General features: G+C 37.7%; 1 protein-coding gene and 1 pseudogene across 1 annotated transcript in view; one reads left to right on the plus strand and one right to left on the minus strand.

The window, feature by feature from the left end:
- The window catches only part of HDAC9 (histone deacetylase 9), an 806,539-nt gene that overhangs the window by 147,793 nt on the left and 645,497 nt on the right, over positions 1-13,249 (minus strand). The window lies entirely within an intron of this gene.
- On the plus strand, positions 12,025-12,543 carry LOC132431343 (dihydrofolate reductase-like; annotated as a pseudogene).

The following is a 13,249-nucleotide window of genomic DNA, read 5'->3' on the forward strand; positions in this document are numbered from 1 at the left end:
AGCAATAGAATTAGAAATGAAAAAGGGGAAGTAACAAGTGACACTGCAAAAATACAAAGGATCATGAGAGATTACTACAAGCAACTATATGCCAAAAAAATGGACAACCTCGAAGAAATGGACAAATTCTTAGAAATTTGTCCTACCAAGACTGAAGGAAGAAATACAACATATAAACAGACAAATCACAAGCACTGAAATTGAAACTGTGATTAAAAATCTTCCAGCAAACAAAAGCCCAGGACCAGATGGCTTCACAGGCGAATTCTATCAAACATTTAGAGAAGAGCTAACAACTAATCTTCTCAAACTCTTCCAAAATATAGCAGAGGGAGGAAGACTCCCAAACTCATTCTACAAGGCCACCATCACCCTGATACCAAACCATACAAAGATGTCACAAAGAAAGAAAACTACAGGCCAATATCACTGATGAACACAGATGCAAAAATCCTCAACAAAATGCTAGCAAACAGATTCCAACAGCACATTAAAAGGATCATAAAATATGATCAAGTGGGGTTTATCCCAGGAATGCAAGGATTCTTCAATATACGCAAATCAATCAATGTGATACGCCATATTAACAAACTGAAGGAGAAAAACCATATGATCATCTCAATCGATGCAGAGAAAGCTTTTGACAAAATTCAACACCCATTTATGATAAAAACCCTCCAGAAAGTAGGCATAGAAGGAACTTTCCTCAACATAATAAAGGCCATATATGACAAATCCACAGCCAACATTGCCCTCACTGGTGAAAAACTGAAACCATTTCCACTAAGATCAGGAACAGGACAAGGTTGCCCACTCTCACCAGTATTATTCAACATAGTTTTGGAAGGCTTAGCCACAGCAATCAGAGAAGAAAAAGAAATAAATGGAATCCAAATTGGAAAAGAAGAAGTAAAGCTGTCACTGTTTGCAGATGACATGATACTATACATACAGAATCCTAAAGATGCCACCAGAAAACTACTAGAGATAATCAATGAACTTGGTAAAGTAGCAGGATACAAAATTAATCCACAGAATTCTCTTGCATTCCTATATACTAATGATGAAAAATCTGAAAGTGAAATTAAGAAAACATTCCCATTTACCACTGCAACAAAACAAATAATACCTAGGAATCAACCTACCTAAGGAGACAAAAGACCTGTATGCAGAATACTATTAAGACACTGATGAAAGAAATTAAAGATGATACAAACAGATGGAGAGATATACTATGTTCTTGGATTGGAAGAATCAACATTATGAAAATGACTCTACTACCCAAAAAAATCTACAGATTCAACGCAATCCCTATCAAACTAACACGGGCATTCTTCACAGAACTAGAACAAAAATTTTCACAATTTGTATGGAAACACAAAAGACCCCAAATAGCCAAAGCAGTCTTGAGAAAGAAAAAGGGAGCTGGAGGAATCAGGCTCCTGGGCTTCAGACTACACTACAAAGCTACAGTAATCAAGACAGTGTTGTACTGGCACAGAAACAGAAATATAGATTAAACAGAAACATAGATCAATAGGAAGCCCAGAGATCAACCTACGCACATATGGTCACCTTATCTTTGATAAAGGAGGCAAGAATATATAGTCGAGAAAAGACAGCCTCTTCAATAAGTGGTGCTGGGAAAACTGGACAGCTACATGTAAAAGAATGAAATTAGAACACTCCCTAGAAAAATAAACTCAAAATGGATTAAAGACCTAAATGTAAAGCCAGACACTGTCAAACTCTTAGAGGAAAACATAGACATAACACTCTATGACATAAATCACAGATCCTTTTTGATCTACCTCCTAGAGAAATGGAAATAAAAACAAATACAAACAAATGGGACCTAATGAAACTTAAAAGCTTTTTCACAGCAAAGGAAACCATAAACAAGATGAAAAGACAATGCTCAGAATGGGAGAAAGTATTTGCAAATGAAGCAACTGACAAAGGATTAATCTCCAAAATTTACAAGCAGCTCATGCAGCTCAATGCCAAAAAAACAAACAACCCAATCCAAAAATGGGCAGAAGACCTAAATAGACATTTCTCCAAAGAAGGTATATAGATTGCCAACAAACACATGAAAGAATGCTCAATATCACTAATCATTGGAGAAATGCAAATCAAAACTACAATGCGATATCATCTCACACCAGTCAGAGGGGCCATCATCAAAAAATCTACAAACAATAAATGCTGGAGAGGGTGTGGAGAAAAGGGAACCCTCATACACTGTTGGTGGGAATGTAAATTGATACACCCACCTGGAGAACAGTATGGAGATACCTTAAAAAACTAAATATATAACTACCATATGACCCAGCAATCCCACTACTGAGCATATACCCTGAGAAAACCATAATTCAAAAAGAGTCATGTACCACAATGTTCATTGCAGCTGTATTTACAATAGCCAGGAAATGGAAGCAACCTAAGTGTCCATCAACAGATGAATGGTTAAAGAAGATGTGGCACATATACAGAATGGAATATTACTCTGCCATAAAAAGAAACGAAATTGAGTTATTTCTAGTGAGGTGGATGGACCTCGAGTTTGTCATACAGAGTGAAGTAAGTCAGAGAGAGAAAAACAAATACTGTATGCTAACACATATATATGGAATCTTGAAAAAAAAAAAAAAGGTCATGAAGAACGTAGGGGCAAGATGGGAATAAAGATGCAGAACTACTAGAGAATGGACTTGAGGACACGCAGAGGGCGACGGATAAGCTGGGACAAAGTGAGAGAGTTCTAGTGTATATATGCACATATATACACTACCAAATGTAAAATGGATAGCTAGTGCGAAGCAGTCGCATAGCATACAGAGATCAGTTTAGTGCTTTGTGACCAGCTAGAAGGGTGGGATACGGAGGGTGGGAGGGAGGGAGATGCAAGAGGGAAGACATATGGGGGTATATGTATATGTATAACTGAATCACTTTGTTATAAAGCAGAAACTAACACACCATTGTAAAGCAATTATACTCCAATAAAAATGTTAAAAACAACAACAAAAAAGGATCCAGGGATCCCTGGAGAAGTGATTGATTCCAGGCCTGTGTCAGGGAAAATACAAAGTATTTCTGGAATATCTTCTGGTGACAGAAAACAATGAAAGGCTCAAAGAGATAGGGGCATGTCAGTAGGGCATATAAGGCAAGGTGAAAGAGCTCCCAATGGCCAAAGCTGTGACAATCTGAGGAGCAAAATAAACAATGATAGTACTGGATTATAAGCCATAGAGTCAAGTAAGTATCTAAGAATCCTTACAGAGATTAAAAAATAATAGAATAAATACAGAAAAGAAGAAATAGCTCTGCCTAAGGAAAACTTTCAACTAATAAGTATAGAAGAAATGAGGGAAATAGAAAATAAGCACTTGACCAAGATATTGTCGTAATAAAGTGATCAAGGTTTACATCTCTAGTGATAAGACATATTAACCTCACTACTCCCTAAGATAGTCAGATCAGTTCTGTAGTATTCTTGCTAAAAACATACAACCTCAAATCTAATAATGAGAAAATATCAAACAAACCCAAATTGAGGGATATTTACAAAATAAACTGACCAGTACACTTTAAAAGTCATGGTCAGGAAAGACTAAGGACTTGCTACAGGTTGGAGGAGACTAAGGAGACATGACATCTAAGTGCAACGTAAGGCTCTGGATTGGATACTGGAACAGAAAAAGGACATTCATGGGAAAACTTCGGTTCCATATAAAATCTGCAGCTTAGCTAACAGTATTATACAAATATTAATTTCTTAATTTTGATAATTGTGCTGTGGTTATGTAAGTATTAACATTAGGGGAAGCTGGGTGTAGGGCATACAGGAACTCTGTGCTATTCTTATAACTCTTCTGTTAAGTCCAATAGTATTTTAAAATAAAATGCTACCAAGTATCAGAATCCAAAAAAGTGAATAGATGTATAACAAAAAGTGAGGATGTGAGAGTTGTCAACAAACAGATATTTTAAGTAAACTTCCAGAAAAGGGAAATTCCAGAAAAGGTGCATATTAAAAGAATGAAACAAAAAGAAGGCTACCACAGAAGAGATGGGAGACACTCTACCCAAAGGAACCCCACTGAAGAAACAGGTATGGTGAAGGAAAAAGAGGCAGGACTGAAAACAAGAAATTTTAAAATGTTAGCTGGTTAAGGAGGCCAGGACTATAGCTCAACACCTTAATTACCTTTCCTCTATGCCAGCAACCCAGGGAAAACATTCAGATGATTCTTTCTTAAGAAAAGGATGTGTCTGGAGAAAGCCAAGCCCTCTAATGTGGATACTGTCCCCCATGTACAGTCATTTAGGAAGATACAGAGACCATGAGCCATCTTCTGGAATGCTAACCCTAAGTGGGATTTGACGGTCCATACACTCTAACCCACAGTGGCTGACACAGAGCTCCCAGTTGACCCATTTACACAACCACAGGGAAAACTGATACCAGTTACTACTTTCATGAATATCAATGGCAAATTAGGAATATCCCAGCATATACAAGGAGACATAATATTATGAAGAAAAACAAGTTTAAAATAAACATAAACAACTCTGGACAAAACAGAGATAGTTCAGGAACAGAAATAATAATCTCAAAGAGATTCAAGAAAACATTTTATCTAAAACGCAGATATGCTGTTATGAAAAAGAACAATTAAAGAACAAGGGAAGCACTTAAAGATAAAACTGCAATTGCATAAATTAGTAAGGTATCTGAAAAAGTAAAAATTGAAGTAGTCCCTTATAAAAGGAAGCAGATAAAATATATAATGACAAGTGGGAAAACAGACATAAATGATCAATATAGAAGTCTTGTATTCGAATAATAGGGTCCGTGAGAATGCTGAGAAAGAGAGAGAAGAAAATTTTCAACTAGTAGCAGGAGATAATTTTAGGAACTGAAGAATGACTCAAGTCTCCAGATTTGATAAGTCTAACCACTGCCAAACTCTACGTATAACAACATATACACACTTAGACATATTCTCATGAAACTTCAAATCCCCAGAGATCCTTAAAAAAAAGTTATCCTCAAAAAGAGATGAAGAATGAGATTGGCATTAAACTCCTAATCAGAAACACTGAATGTCCTTACATTCTGAGGGAAAATTATTTTTTATTTTTTGCGGTACGCGGGCCTCTCACTGTTGTGGCCTCTCCTGTTGCGAATCACAAGCTCCAGATGCGCAGGCTCAGCGGCCATGGCTCACGGGCCCAGCCGCTCCACAGCATGTGGGATCTTCCCAGACTGGGGCACGAACCCGTGTCCCCTGCATCAGCAGGCAGACTCTCAACCACCACGCCACCAGGGAAGCCTGGGAAAATTAGTTTTAATCTTTAATTCTACTTCTAGCCATTACATACTAGGATTAAAGTATGTTAAACATACTTTAAGACATGTAAGGACTCAGAAGTTTAATTTCAACGTACTCTTTCTGAATAATTCACTTGAGAATGTACTTCTACAAAGCAAGGAAGTAAAACAAAGAAATAGACAGGCATAGGACCAAAGTAGTATATATATCATAGGAAAATGATAAAGAGGGCCCACTGAGGATTTGTACATGTATTTCTTTGCTAGAAAACAAATGACTGGACAATCACAACTAGCTGCTGGACAATCATCGACAGGAAGACACTGGAACTCAACAAAAAAGATAGCCCCATAAAAGGCAAAGAAGCCACAGTGAGATGGTAGGAGAGGCGCAATCACAGTAAAATCAAATCCCATAACTGGTGGGTGGGTGACTCACAGACTGGCGAACACTTATACCACAGAAGTTCACCCACTGGAGTGAAGGTTCTGAGCCCCATGTCAGGCTTCCCAACCGGGGGTCCGGCAACGGGAGGAAGAATTCCTAGAGAATCAGACGTTGAAGCCTAGTGGGAATTGATTGCGGGACTTCTACAGGACTGGGGGGAACAGAGACTCCACTCTTGGAGGGCACACACTAAGTAGTGTGCACGGGACCCAGGGGAAGGAGCAATGACCCCAGGGGAGACTGAACAGGACCTACCTGCTAGTGTTGGAGGGTCTCCTGCAGAGGCGGGGAATGGCTCTGTCTCACCGTGGGGACAAGGACACAGGCAGCAGAAGTTCTGGGAAGTACTCCTTATTGTGAGCCCTCCCAGAGTCCATCATTAGCCCCACCAAAGAGCCCAGGAAGGCTCCAGTGTTGGGTTGCCTCAGGCCAAACAACCAACAGGGAGGGAACCCAGCCCCACCCATCATCAGTCAAGTGGATTAAAGTTTTACTGAGCTCTGCCCACCAGAGCAACAGCCAGCTCTACCCACCACCAGTCCCTCCCATCAAGCCTCTTAGATAGCCTCATCCACCAGGGGGCAGACAGCAGAAGCAAGAAGAACTACAATCCTGCAGCCTGTGGAACAAAAACCACATTCAAAGAATGATAGACAAGATGAAAAGGCAGAGGGCTATATACCAGGTGAAGGAACAAGATAAAACCCCAGAAAAACAACTAAATGAAGCGGAGATAGGCAATCTTCCAGAAAAAGAATTCAGAATAACGGTAGTGAAGAGGATCCAGGACCTCGGAAAAAGAATGGAGGCAAAGATCGAGAAGATGCAAGAAATGTTTAACAAAGGCTTAGAAGAATTAAAGAACAAACAAACAGAGATGAACAATACAATAACTGAAATGAAAACTACACTAGAAGGAATCAACAGCAGAATAAATGAGGCAGAAGAATGGATAAGTGACCTGGAAGACAGAATGGTGGAATTCACTGCTGCGGAACAGAATATAGAAAAAAGAATGAAAAGAAATGAAGACAGCCTAAGAGACCTCTGGGACAAGATTAAATTCAACAATATTTGCATTATAGGGGTCCCAGAAGGAGAAGAGAGAGAGAAAGGACCAAAGAAAATATTTGAAGAGATTATAGTCAAAAACTTCCCTAACATGGAAAAGGAAATAGCCAACCAAGTCCAGGAAGCGCAGCAAGTCCCATACAGAATAAATCCAAGGAGAAACACACCAAGACACAGAATAATCAAACTGGCAAAAATTAAAGACAAAGAAAAATTATTGAAAGCAGCAAGGGAAAAATGACAAATAACATACAAGGGAATTCCCATAAGGTTAACAGCTGATTTCTCAGGAGAAACACTATAAGTCAGAAGGGAGTGGCATGATAGACTTAAAGTGAAGAAAGGGAAGAACATACAACCAAGATTACTCTTCCTGGCAAGGATCTCATTCAGCTTGGATGGAGAAATCAAAAGCTTTACAGACAAGCAAAAGCTAAGAGAATTCAGCACCACGAAACCAGCTCTACAATGAATGCTAAAGGAACTTCTCTAAGTGGGAAACACAAGAGAAGAAAAGGACCTACAAAAACAAACCCAAAAGAATTAAGAAAATGGTCATAGGAACATACATATCGATAATCACCTTAAACATGAATGGATTAAGTGCTCCAACCAAAAGACACAGGCTTGCTGAATGGATACAAAAACAAGACCCATATATATGCTGTCTATAAGAGACCCACCTCAGACCTAGGGACACATTCAGACTGAAAGTGAGGGGATGGAAAAAGATATTCCATGCAAATGGAAATCAAAAGAGAGCTGGAGTAGCCATATTCATATCAGAGAAAATAGACTTTAAAATAAAGAATGTTACAAGAGACAAGGAAGGACACTACATAATGATCAAGGGATCAGCCCAAGAAGAAGATATGACAATTTTAAATATATATGCACCCCACATAGGAGCACCTCAATACATAAGGCAACTGCTAACAGCTCTAAAAGAGGAAATTGACAGTAACACACAAATAGTGTGGGACTTTAACACCTCATTTACACCAATGGACAGATCATCCAAAATGAAAATAAATAAGGAAACACAAGCTTTAAATGACACAATAGACCAGATAGATTTAATTGATATTTATAGGACATTCCATCTGAAAACAGCAGATTGCACTTTCTTCTTAAGTGCGCATGGAACATTCTCCAGGATAGACCACATCTTGGGTCACAAATCAAGCCTCACTAAATTTAAGAAAACTGAAATCATATCAAGTATCTTTTCTGACCACAACGCTATGAGTTTAGAAATCGATTACAGGGAAAAAAACATAAAAAACAGAAACACATGGAGGCTAAACAATGTGTTACTAAATAACCAAGAGGTCACTGAAGAAATCAAAGAAAAAATCAAAAAATACCTAGAGACAAATGACAATGAAAACACAATGATCCAAAACCTATGGGATGCAGCAAAAGCTGTTCTAAGAGGGAGTTCAAGCCTACCTCAAGAAACAAGAAAAATCTCAAGTAAACAATCTCACCTTAAACCTAAAGGAACTAGAGAAAGAAGAACAAACAAACCCAAAGTTAGCAGAAGGAAAGAAATCATAAAGATCAGAGCAGAAATAAATGAAATAGAAACAAAGAAAATGATAGCAAAGATCAATAAAACTAAAAGCTGGTTCTTTGAGAAGATAAACAAAATTGATAAACCATTAGCCAGACTCATCAAGAAAAAGAGGGAGAGGATTCAAATCAAAATTAGAAATGAAATTAGATGATGAAAAACAAGAAGTTACAAGAGACACCGCAGAAATACAAAGCATCCTAAGAGACTACTACAAGCAACTCTATGCCAAAAAAAAAGGACAACCTGGAAGAAATGGACAAATTCTTAGAAAGGTATAAACTTCCACAACTGAACCAGGAAGAAACAGAAAATATGAACAGACCATTCAAAAGTAATGATATTGAAACTGTGATTAAAAATCTTCCAACAAACAAAAGTCCAGGACCAGATGACTTCACAGGTGAATTCTATGAAACATTTGGAGAAGAGCTAACACCCATCCTTCTCAAACTCTTCCAAAAAATTGCAGAGGAAGGAACACTCCCAAACTCATTCTATGAGGCCACCATCATCCTGATACCAAAACCAGACAAAGATACTACAAAAAAAGAAAATTACAGACCAATATCACTGATAAATATAGATGCAAAAATCCTCAACAAACTAGCAAACAGAATCCAACAACATATTAAAAGGATCATACACCACGACCAAGTGGGATTTATCCCAGGGATGCAAGGATTCTTCAATATACACAAATCAATCAATGTGATACACCATAGTAACAAACTGAAGAATAAAAAACATATGATAATCTCAATAGATGCAGAAAAAGCTTTTAACAAAATTCAACACCCACTTATGATAAAAACTCTCCAGAAAGTGGGCAGAGAGGGACCCTACCTCAACATAATAAAGGCCGCATACGACAAACCCAGAGCAAACATCATTCTCAATGGTGAAAAAGTGAAAGCATTTCCTCTAAGATCAGGAATGAGACAAGGATGTCCACTCTCACCACTGTTATTCAACATAGTTTTGGAAGTCCTAGTCACGGCAATCACAGAAGAAAAAGAAATAAAAGGAATACAAATTGGAAAAGAACAAGTAAAGCTGTCACTGTTTGCAGATGACATGATACTATACATAGAGAATCCTAAAAATGCCACCAGGAAACTACTAGAGCTAATCAATGAATTTGGTAATGCTGCAGGATACAAAATTAATGCACAGAAATCTCTTGCATTCCTATTACACTAATGATGAAAAATCTGAAAGAGAAATTATGGAAACACTCCCATTTACCACTGCAACAAAAAGAATAAAATACCTAGGAATAAACCTACCTAGGGAGACAAAAGACCTGTATGCAGAAAACTATAAGACACTGATGAAAGAAATTAAAGATGATACAAATAGATGGAGAGATATACCACGTTCTTGGATTGGAAGAATCAAAATTGTGAAAATGACTCTACTACCCAAAGCAATCTACAGATTCAATGCAATCCCTATCAAATTACCAATGGCATTTTTTATGGAACTAGAACAAATCATCTTAAAATTTGTATGGAGACACAAAAGACCCCAAATAGCCAAAGTAGTCTTGAGGGAAAAAAAACAGAGCTGGGGAATCATACTCCCTGACTTCAGACTATACTACAAAGCTACAGTAATCAAGACAATATGGTACTGGCACAAAAACAGAAACATAGATCAATGGAACAAGATAGAAAGCCCAGAGATAAACCCAGGCATGTATGGTCAACTAATCTATGACAAAGGAGGCAAGGATATACAATGGAGAAAAGACAGTCTCTTCAATAAGTGGTGCTGGGAAAACTGGACAGCTACATGTAAAAGAATGAAATGTGAACACTCCCTAACATCATACACAAAAATAAACTCAAAATGGATTTGAGACCTAAATGTAAGACTGGACACTATAAAACTCTTAGAGGAAAACATAGGAAGAACACTGTTTGACATAAATCATAGCAAGATCTTTTGTGATCCACCTCCTAGAGTAATGGAAATAAAAACAAAAATAAACAAATGGGACCCAATGAAACTTCAAAGCTTTTGCACAGCAAAGGAAACCATAAACAAGACGAAAAGACAACCCTCAGAATGGGAGAAATTATTTGCAAATGAATCAATGGCAAAGGATTAATCTCCTAAATATAGAAACAGCTCATGCAGCTCAATATTAAAGAAACAAACAACTCAATCCACAAATGGGCAGAAGACCTAAATAGACATTTCTCCAAAGAAGACATACAGATGGCCAAGAAGCACATGAAAAGCTGCTCAACATCACTAATTATTAGAGAAATGCAAATCAAAACTACAATGAGGTATCACCTCACACCAATCAGAATGGGCATCAACAGAAAATCTACAAACAACAAATGCTGGAGAGGGTGTGGAGAAAAGGGAACCCTCTTGCACTGTTGGTGGGAATGTAAATTGATACAGCCACTATGGAGAACAGTATGGAGGGTCCTTAAAAAATTAAAAATAGAATTACCATATGATCCAGCAATCCCACTACTGGGCATATACCCAGAGAAAACCATAATTCAAAAAGACACATGCATCCCAATGTTCATTGCAGCACTATTTACAATAGCCAGGTCATAGAAGCCACCTAAATGCCCATCGACAGACGAACAGATAAAGAAGTTTTGGTACATATATACAACGGAATATTACTCGGCCATAAAAAGGAACGAAATTGAGTCATTTGTTGAGACGTGCATGGATCTAGAGACTGGCATACAGAGTGAAGTAAGTCAGAAAGAGAAAAACAAACATCGTATATTAACGCATGTATGTGGAACCTAGAAAATGGTACAGATGAACCAGTTTGCAGGGCAGAAGTTGAGGCACAGATGTAGAGAACAAACATATGGACACCAAGGGGGGAAAGTCGTGGTGTGGTGGGGATGCTGGTGTGATGAATCGGGCGATTGGGATTGACATGTATACACTGATGTGTATAAAATGGATGACTAATAAGAACCTGCAGTATAAAAAAACAAACAAAAGAAACAACTAATACTAAACTTTCTTTGGGTTATTTGCATGGAAATATGTTAATATAAATGTTTCAGACATTACATGAAATTTCTAAAAATCTTATATTTTCTGGTATAATGTTATGTCATAATTCTAGTTATTACTTTAAAATGTATATCTCAGAAATAACTAAATTTCTTTGTCAATTGCATTATTATGAGCTTTCATCAAATCTTTAACCGTGGTCATTTTTAAGTCTTTTGTCATTTACAGACAGTTCTGGGCGTACTGTGATGCTTTTGCAAATATGCTCCTATAACAGGGTTTCATCTCAAGGAATTCAAGGAAAAGACTCTGACAGGTACAGGTTTCTGGTAACTGACTATACTGCTGAACTGAATGAATAAGCATTTTCCGAACTCTAATGGAAAACTGATGAACTCATAAAAGTGCTAACAAAAGATCAAGATGAAAAAAACCATTAATTACATGGGACTGAATGAACTGATGAGGATGATTATAATTCTTGTGACTTTCTGTTTGAATTAAAAAAAAAAAAAATCCGGGAAATGTTTTCTGCCGCTATCAAGGTTTGTCCGCTAAACTGCATCGTCACTGTGTCCCAGAACATGGGCATCGGCAAGAACGGGGACCTGCCCTGGCCCCCGCTCAGGAATGAATACAGGTATTTCCAACGAATGACCACAACCTCTTCAGTAGAAGGTAAACAGAATTTGGTGATTATGGGTAGGAAAACTTGGTTCTCCATTCCAGAGAAGAATCGACCATTAAAGGACAGAATTAATATAGTTCTCAGTAGAGAACTCAAGGAACCTCCACAGGGAGCTCATTTTCTTGCCAAAAGTCTGGATGGTGCTTAAAACTTATTGAGCAACCAGAATTAACAAATACAGTGGACATGGTCTGGATAGTGGGAGTCAGTTCTGTTTATAAGGAAGCCATGAACAAGCCAGGCCATCTTAGACTATTTGTGACAAGGATCATGCAGGAATTTGAAAGTGACACATTTTTTCCCAGAAATTGATTTGGAAAAATATAAAATATCCAGGAGTTCCTTCTGATGTCCAGGAGGAGAAAGGCATTAAGTACAAATTTGAAGTATATGAAAAGAACAATTAATGTGAAAGTGTTTTCTGATCTATTTCAAGCCTCCTCCTCCCCCAGAAAAATTATGTATTTTTTGTTGTAGAGACTTTTGTTGACTTTATATCTATGGATAATTATTTCTAAGCAAAGTACTTTTATTCCCCATTAATCTTAACTAGACTGTATCAGATACCATCTGAACATACCATCAGAAACATTTCTTGCTGTAACTTCCTGAATGCCCATCAAGAGTCAAGAATAGGTGACCAGCACTTGCCTAGGGTAGAATATCTACCAAGACAGCCCAAAGTGGGACAGTGCCCTGGTAGCATGAGTTGAAACCAGAGCCTATAGCGCTAGGAGCTAGGCAGATGGGTCCAAAGGTCAGAAATGGATTATAAACAGAAGAGCTAGCATTCGGTTATTTAAATTAGATCAAAAGAGGGACTGGGAATTACTTTATATCACATTTCTGAAAAAAATTCTCTTCACTCAGACCAGGAGTCAGTAAGTTGAAAAATCCAGGATATTCCACAGGGATAGTAAAGAGGCAGGTACGAGACTACCTTTTCGGTGGTTAAAGGAGAAGGTTTGAGACCTTAAGAAACTTTGTTCCTGATCTTCATTGAAGTTGCATGGGATGTTACAATGATAGAACAAGAATTGGCTGCTCTTTACAAAAAAGAATAATCTAATATCAAACATAATGGCTAAAATTAAAAATTCAAAGAGGTGATAC

The sequence above is a fragment of the Delphinus delphis genome, chromosome 9, assembly GCF_949987515.2.
Source record: "Delphinus delphis chromosome 9, mDelDel1.2, whole genome shotgun sequence".
Classification (NCBI taxonomy): Eukaryota; Metazoa; Chordata; class Mammalia; order Artiodactyla; family Delphinidae; genus Delphinus; species Delphinus delphis.